Source organism: Mirounga leonina, unplaced genomic scaffold (genome assembly GCF_011800145.1).
Source record: "Mirounga leonina isolate KUSES-001 unplaced genomic scaffold, KU_Mleo_1.0 Mir_115, whole genome shotgun sequence".
Lineage (NCBI taxonomy): Eukaryota > Metazoa > Chordata > Mammalia > Carnivora > Phocidae > Mirounga > Mirounga leonina.
This window is the reverse complement of record NW_023270268.1, coordinates 37,164,580-37,172,770: the sequence shown is the minus strand read 5'-3', so window position 1 is coordinate 37,172,770 and position 8,191 is coordinate 37,164,580. Positions and strand designations below refer to the sequence as shown.

The 8,191-nt window shown below is 39.4% G+C and overlaps 1 pseudogene; it reads left to right on the top strand.

Annotated features, from left to right (window-relative positions):
• The first annotated feature begins 338 nt into the window (after positions 1 to 338).
• LOC117999974 lies at positions 339 to 1,307 on the top strand (annotated as a pseudogene).
• The last annotated feature ends 6,884 nt before the right edge of the window (positions 1,308 to 8,191 follow it).

The following is an 8,191-nucleotide window of genomic DNA, read 5'->3' as shown; positions in this document are numbered from 1 at the left end:
AGCTCAGGTCATGATCCCAGGGTCCTGGGATCGAGTCCCGCATCGGGCTCCCTGCTCTGCAGGGAGCCTGCTTCTCCCTCTCCCACTCCCCCTGCTTGTGTCCCCTCTCTCGCTGTGTCTCTCTCTGTCAAATAAATAAATAAAAATCTTTAAAAAAAAAAAAAAAAAAAAAAGAGGTCTATGGAGAAGAGAGAGTTGAAGGAAGAAAGTTGAAGGGAAATTTAGATGTGTTCTTTCTCTTACATAATAAATAATAAGATAAGAGATGTTAAGAGTTGCTTTCCACCCCTGGACACCACTGAGTAAGCATCATTAAAGTCCCTCCTCCCACTGTTGTCATGTATAAGTCAGAGTCTCCCAAAGAGCCTGCTGAACAGCTGCAGAAGCTCTTCGTTGGGGTTTTGAGCTTTGAACCAACCAACAAGAGTCTGAGGAGCCATTCTGAGCAACGGGGAATGCTCACAGACTGTGTGGCAATGAGAGATCCAAACACCAAGCACTCCAGAGGCTTTGGGTTTGTCACGTATGTCCCTGTGGAGGAGGTGGATGCAGCCACGAGTGCAAGGCCACACAAGGTGGATGGAATTGTTGTGGAACCAAAGACACAATATTCTCTGTCTCAAGAGAATATTCTCAAACACCTGGTGCCCACTTAAATGTGAAAAAGATTTTTGTTGGTGGCATTAAAGAAGACATTGAAGTACACCATCTAAGAGATTATTTTTGAACAGTATGGGAAAATTGAAGTGACTGAAATCATGACTGACCAAGGCAGTGGCAAGAAGAGAGGCTTTCCTTTTGTAACATCTAATGACCATGACTCTGTGGACAAGATTGTCATTCAAAAATACCATACTGTGAATGGCCATGACTGTGAAGTAAGGAAAGCCCCATCTAAACAAGAGATGGCTAGTGCTTCATTCAGCCAAAGAGGTCATAGTGGTTCTGGAAACTCTGGTGGTAGTCATGGAAGTGGTTTTGGTGGGAATGACAACTTTGATCACAGAGGAAACTTCATTGGTGAGGTGGCTTTGGTGGTGGTCAAGATGGTGGTGGATATGGTGGTAGTGGGGATGGCTATAATGGATTTGGTAATGATGGAAGCAATTTTGGAGGTGGCGGAAGCTGTAATGATTTTGACAATTACAATCATCTTCAAATTTTGGACCCATTAAAGGGGGAAATTTTGGAGCAGAAGCTCTGGCCCCTATGGTGGGGGAGGCCAATACTTTGCCAACCCATGAAACCAAGGTGGCTATGGTGGTTCCAGCAGCAGCAGTAGCTATGGAAGTGGCAGGAGGTTTTAATTACTGCCAGGAAACAGCTTAGCAGGAGAGGAGAGCCAGAGAAGTGACAGGGAAGCTACAGGTTACAACAGATTTGTGAACTCAGCCAAGCACGGTGGTAGCAGGGCCTAGCTGCTATGAAGAAGACATGTTTTAAACAATACTCATGTGTATGGGCAAATAACTTGAGGACTGTATTTGTGACTAATTGTATAACAGGTTATTTTAGTTTCTCTTCTATGGAAAGTGTAAAGCATTCCAACAAAGGGTTTTAATGTAGGTTGTTTTTTTTTTTTTTTTGCACCCATGCTGTTGATTGCTAAATATAATAGTCTGGTCATGGCACTGAATAAATGTATCTTTAAAAAAAAAAAATAGGGAGCTTTTAAGAGTTTCAAGATGGTGGAGCTGGAAGTGGAAATATTAAGTATGTATTTCTTTAAGGTTGTAAATATAACCAATAGAAAAAGTAAATACTAAATAGTACTGTGTATTTTTAATACTAAAATAATACTACAAATAACAAAATATGAAATGGAGGATGAAGTAGGACATAATACATAAATAGCTCATTTATCATCTTCTTTGCCAGGGAGTTAATAGTGTTTAAAACTGACCAAAAAGAAAAGGTATATAAGCATGTTATTTAAAGCTAAGGAGAGAATGACCGTCTTAAACCATTTGGGCTGCTATAGCAAGATACCATAGACTGGGTAGTTTATAAACAACAGAAATTTATTTCTCACAGTTTTGGAGGCTGGAAGTCCAAGATCAGAGTGCCAGCATGGAGTCCTCTTCCAGGTTGCAAACTTCTGGTTGTCACCTCACATGGCCAAACAGGGAGGGATCCTTCTGGAGCCTCTTTTATGAGGGCATTAGTCGAATTCCTAGGCTCCATCCTCATGATCTAATCACCTGCAAAGGCCCCTCCTAATACCATCACCTTAGGGGATAGGATTTGAACATAAGGATTTGGGGGGTAGTGGGGGACACAAACATTCAGACCCATAGCAGTGACCAAATGAAATAAAGTTAGAAAGGATTTAAAGTGATTGCCTAGGGAGTTCAATGAATATCACGTTTTTCTAGTGGGATGGAGGACAAGATACATGTACTTTTCTTTTTTTAGTCCTTTTGTACTATTTTTTTATATTTTTTACCAATGTACATGTTGTACTACTTTGATAGTTTAAATTAAAGGGTTGCAGTGGGGGGGTGTCTCAGTCGGTTAAGCATCCAACTCTTGATTTTGGCTTAGGTCATGATCTCAGGATTGTGAGATCCAGCCCTGCGTTAGGCTCCACGCTGCTTAAGATTCTCTCTCTCCCTCTCCCTCTGCCCCTCCCCACCTAAATAAATAAAATAATTAAATTAAATGATTGGGAAAAAGCACTTTAGTTCAACTGTCTCCTTCCATTATAAACTCTGAGACCCACAGTTCCTAACTGCAAACTTTTTTTTCCTCTTTAAAGGAAGATATAAGTTCTTCAGTTATAGGGTAAGAACCAATGCTTAAATAAATGAGTTATAAAGTATTAGGTGAAACCAAATGAAATTTTGACCTATGAAGATAGCAATGTCATATGGTTCAACTTAATATATGCTCATTTCACTAAAGGAGTGGAAATGAAGCCAGAACCATAATTATGGCCTGTTATACCATTCGTTTAATTTTTTATATTGATTTTTCTACTTAACTAAAAACAATTATTTTAAACCACAGGACTCTGTCAAAAACACAAAGCTACTTTCAGTCATAGAAAGAAAAAGCTAAGCCATCAGTCTTCCGTGAGTTTTGGTATACTGTTGTTTCATATGTCCGTTGCAAAGCAGCATGCTAATTTAACTCAAATTTGAAACTAAAAGGATGTCACACTAAGGCATCTATTGAATAGTCAGGCCCCTTGCCCATGTGATACGCTGAAGTAATACATGCACTGAAAAATTTCAATTTACTTCTTTCATGATGAGTGCTAACTAAAGAAGGATCAGAAAGCATTTCCTTGTATAAGGGCAAAACAGATTTAAGAATAATATCTCCTACTTAATCATTGTTTTACAGCATAACTTGATAGTATCTAAATCTCAAAAGTTAGCCCTAGGATTTTTTTGTTGTCGTTGTTTATAAAACTCAAATATTCCTGCCAAATTTGACATATTCTATTCCTTAATCAAGAATCTTTCATGAGTATTGGTCATTCTATAAGTGAGAATTTATTTCTGATTGTTACAATGGAGGACTAAACGCTACAGAGGATGTGTAGTTTCAAATGATAGTTCCTGACATTATAGTAAGGATCATCATATTGCTCTTAGACTCCTACATCTCTGAGGGAGAAACCCTTGAGATCAACTGGTCTAAGCCCCATTGTTAGTAGAGGAGAAAACGGAGTCTCAGAGACAGAAATCTATTCTATACAGGAAGTTCATGAGATAGATAAAGTGACCAGAGAGCATTCAGCTCCTGGTGAGACCTTCTTTCTGTTACACTGTGTTGTTTCCTCAACTCAGACACTCACCACCAAAAATATCAGTGTTTAAAGAACAAGAAACTAGTTTAAAATGAACTTTTGTAAACCTGGAAAATCATGACTCTCCAGAAATTCTATAAATAAAAAAAAATGTTGCTCCTCAAAGGTCAGGAGTAATGATGGTAAACAAAATTCTTTCCATATCCTGAAGTCTAGGACATCCTTCTATGAATAAGGAAATGTGGGCTAAAAGAATAGTAGGTTCTATCTATCCATATTCCATCTTTATTTGAACAAAGGTATCTCACAAATTGGGATCAAGACTCATTTCCCTCTATTCAAATAAGCTGTGGGCTTCTGGTGTGGTTGCCAGACAACTCCTAGGGCAAAGTTGGAGCAATTCAGAACTTGAATCCAATTTTCTAGTTCCAGGATTGTGTTATCTGATAGTATTAATAAATAACTGACTTATTATTTCAACAATCTCTTTTCCTTTCAGTTTGATGTTTTGTTTTTAGTGGAAAATAATTGTGTCAGAGAAGTGACTATGTTCTTTTTAGCAGGAACTATCTGTCACAATCCGACTAAGAGGAACATGAGGGAAAATTTAAATGTCACTTTAGGCAATATCTCAACACTATTTCCTAAGAGACTTGATAATGTCTCGAGGGGCGTGGGAATTCAAGTTCCTTGATTCGAATTATTGTGTTGCAACCAACTCACTCTATGACCATAACTTAATTACTTTTACACAACCTCATTATCTCTAATGCATTGTATACAAGTATATAACTGCCTTACTGGCAATATTATGAGGAAAGTTGTCTTTTGGTTGAACAATGGTTTGGGAGTTGGGAAATCCCCGTAAATGCATATTGTGTTTCAACTTCCTGCAAAGCACATAAGTTTATGTTAGTTAATGATCTTTCCATATCAAGACAGAGAAAGCAAACTCAGATTGCCCTAAGCTATAAGGAGAATTTACAGGTGAACATAGCTTAAAGTCCAGAGGTTTACTGACTTTGGGGAAGGTTTGACCTGGGGCCCAAATGAAGTAAACAAATTCTGGATTCTTGCTTTCCACTTATTGGTTCCATGATCTTAGGGTTAGTTTACAAAGCTTCTGGGCCTACATACCTCTAGGCTCAGATCCAGCAGAAGAGTGTCAGCATCCTCAATAGCTTAAATAAAACTCCCAAATGTAGTCTCTTTGGACCTCTACTGCCCTGACTTGTGACTGTATGTGTCCTAAACCAACTCTGAAGGCCAGAGAGATGGGATATGCTGATAGGGTCAAGCCCAGGAGGTTTCACTTTTGACCTGGGGGTGGGGTCAATTCCTCTCAAACACATGATTCAGAAATTTATTTTAAAGTAGTCTTAGGGAGAGGGAAGGGGAGATAAATCTTACAACCTTCTATTTAAACATTTTCCGAAACTAGCATCTCAACCTAAAGCCATTCTTGCATTCACTGATCCATTCAACTAACATTTTTTTCAGGGCTCACTGTATGTGAGGTCTTGACTCCATTCTTTTCCACTCCATTTCCAGGTTCCCCCTTAAGAGCAAGAACAAAGTCTAAGATATGGACCTCGGAGTGAGGGCAGAATTATGAGAGAGATTAGGAAAACTGGTTTCCCACAACATCCATATTTTTAGGACTCATTCCTTACATTTTCAGCTTTCTGGGAAAGAAAGAGAAACAGTATCTCACCTTCGGCACATCCTATCCAGGCACATCTTCCAGCTGTACCATTCACAATTTGGAGGTTAACAGACTCCTTAAAGCCCATTCACAGGCCCGGGTTCAGAACCCCTGGGCTAATATGATCACGAAGATATATAGGTGATCCACTTCTATATATAGGATTTACAATGTTATTATGTTTTGAGAGTGACATTTGAAACAGAGTCTTGCTTTTCTGAATGGCCAAAGAAAGATAAGCACATTCTACTTCTTAGGAGAGATCACCTTTTACCTAAGTTGAGGAGAGAGGTAGTTGCAGCATATAGTGGTAGGACTTGGGTTCCCAAATGCCACCCAAGTCCTGGGTGGAGTTAGATCAGAAACTTACTCTCTTGAGCACGTGCGTTATACAAAATCGTTCATATATTTCAATGTTCCCACTGACTGAGCAGGAAGCAGCAAGAGAGATAACAGATGATTAAGGCCCCTCTCCAGGCTCCCTTTGAGAAAGAAGCCTTTGGGAAAACACATGCAGAAAATAAGAGACAAATACAACTGAAATGTTGTTAACCGTTCTTTGATTGTGCCTGCCCTGTTTACAAAACATTCTGAAATAACCAAATGAAGTTGCTACACATCTAGGATATCATGAAGAGGGGAAGGCCCTGGCGATTGTACCATATGTTAAGCACAGCTGCTGCTTTTTTTTTTTTTTTTTTTAATTAATCTCACTATATCTGTGGACCTTGAGGATCCTTTCTATTTCCTTTTCTGGGGGCGGGGAATAAATGCTTTGGTGTTTAACCGGGATGCTCTGATCCTACTAGTGTAAACTATGGGACTTGTTCCAGTGCCCTTGCCTGACGGCAGGCACACTGAATGTAAACTTGGAAGGTGGGAGAGGAAATGGAAAAGAGAAGACAAATGGAACAGTAGAGAAAGGCAGCAGCAGGTCTTTGACCCAAGTTGGCAAAATGGTAGGAAAAAAGATGTTCCTTAATTTTTACCAACGCTTGACTTCATGCCCATAGTAAATATTTTAGTGGAAGTCCTTTAGGTGTTGTTGAGGGAGACAACGGCAGTGCAATAGAAAGGTGGGCTCTTATCTCTAAGACAGACGCACATTGGCCAGGAGGAAAGTGAAATCCAAGCTTTAGTCCCCATCTCGTCTCCATGCTCTTCTTTTGCAGGACATTCCCAAGAGCATGGCTTTTGAGCTGACATTGCTACTTGCTACCTATGGCCTTTAGGGATGAATTCTCTCAAACAGGCTAATACCAGCAGAGATTAACTTCCTTTTGTGTTCCCCAGATTTACAAATAGAACTGATCCTCAAATAGTTCCACTGGAAGTTAGGACAAGGTGTTTATCTGCCAGTCTTTGTAAGAGGGGCTTAATTAGGTGATGTCTTTCAAGCACTTTGGACTTCTCGGATGAGCCAGCCTTCTAAAATGAATGTGTTTCGATTACTGGAGTTAACTGGGGGTTGGAAGGGGGTTTACACACACTAAACACAAGACTTGTTGTCTTCATAATTTCTTCCAGATTTAGCTCCTTTTAGTCCCAGGAGATAAATGGGTCTTCTTCTTCTAGCAGTAGTTTGTCAGCCATTTCTGACTGCACTTGAGATTCTGAAGAAATAGTTCATTTGTCTGGTGTAATGAACTTGGCTTGGAGCTTTTGCTTGGTTCCTGACTACCTGCACCTCCCACCCCCAGACTCAGCATTGCCTCCAACTCTGCCTCTTATGGGCAGGAGGTCTCCAGAGCCCTGGTGGTAAACTCACTGCCTCAGGATACAGTTGGTCTTGCTCTTTCCTGCCACTGCTTTGACCTTGGTTTCCGGGTTTCTAGTAACCAAGTTATCTGCCTACTTTCTTCTTCATGGCTGACCCTTGCTCTGTTCCTGAGTCCTTAGTAATTGCATTTCCCTCCCAGTTCCTTAGTAAGATCATTGCCCTCTAGTTCTTCCATGAATTTGTCTGACCCTGAGTCCTAAACTCTGCTTGAGTCATCTGCATACATATCACTTTCCTTGGTATGCAATCACTTAACCTAACGCAGGTATGAGAGTGTTAGCATTTTCATTTGGGGCATATATATCACTTAGCTTTAATTTTCTTTTATTTTTAACAAACAGAAAATTTCACACTTGAGCTATTAAACTTATTGAATGCCCTGAGTCTCACTGAACACAACTCATTAACTTGCTTACATTGAATTATATCAGCTGACAGGAACACAGACAAGATGGGCCACATAAACTGAGAAATCACCTAACACCCCATAATATAAGCAGGAAGAACCTGAAAGATCAGAAAAGATATGGATGAACATTTCAATAAAATACGAACCTACTGTAATAGCCATTTGGTCAAAAATCCCATTTTAGTTCTTACAAGAAATCAAAAGCTTAAGAATTAAGAATCATAGTCATAACAATTGCCATAATCATCTTGCTGTTTAAAACAGGGGAGGGGTAACTAATATAGAAATTGATATATTCTGTTTTGTCTCTAAGTTATCTTGGCAGAAAAAAATGTACTTCAACTTCACAGGTAAGAATTTGTTTGGAGCATCTTTTCTTAAGGACAGGGGTTTCTGTCTCTATTTTATCATTGAAAAGTCCCAATAAACCAGTGGCAGCATAGGATTTAAAAGAAAAAAATTCACTTTCGAAATGGTATATGAAAATATTTAGTTGTTGTATGAGCATCACATATGATCAATACATGCAAAGCTGTAAGC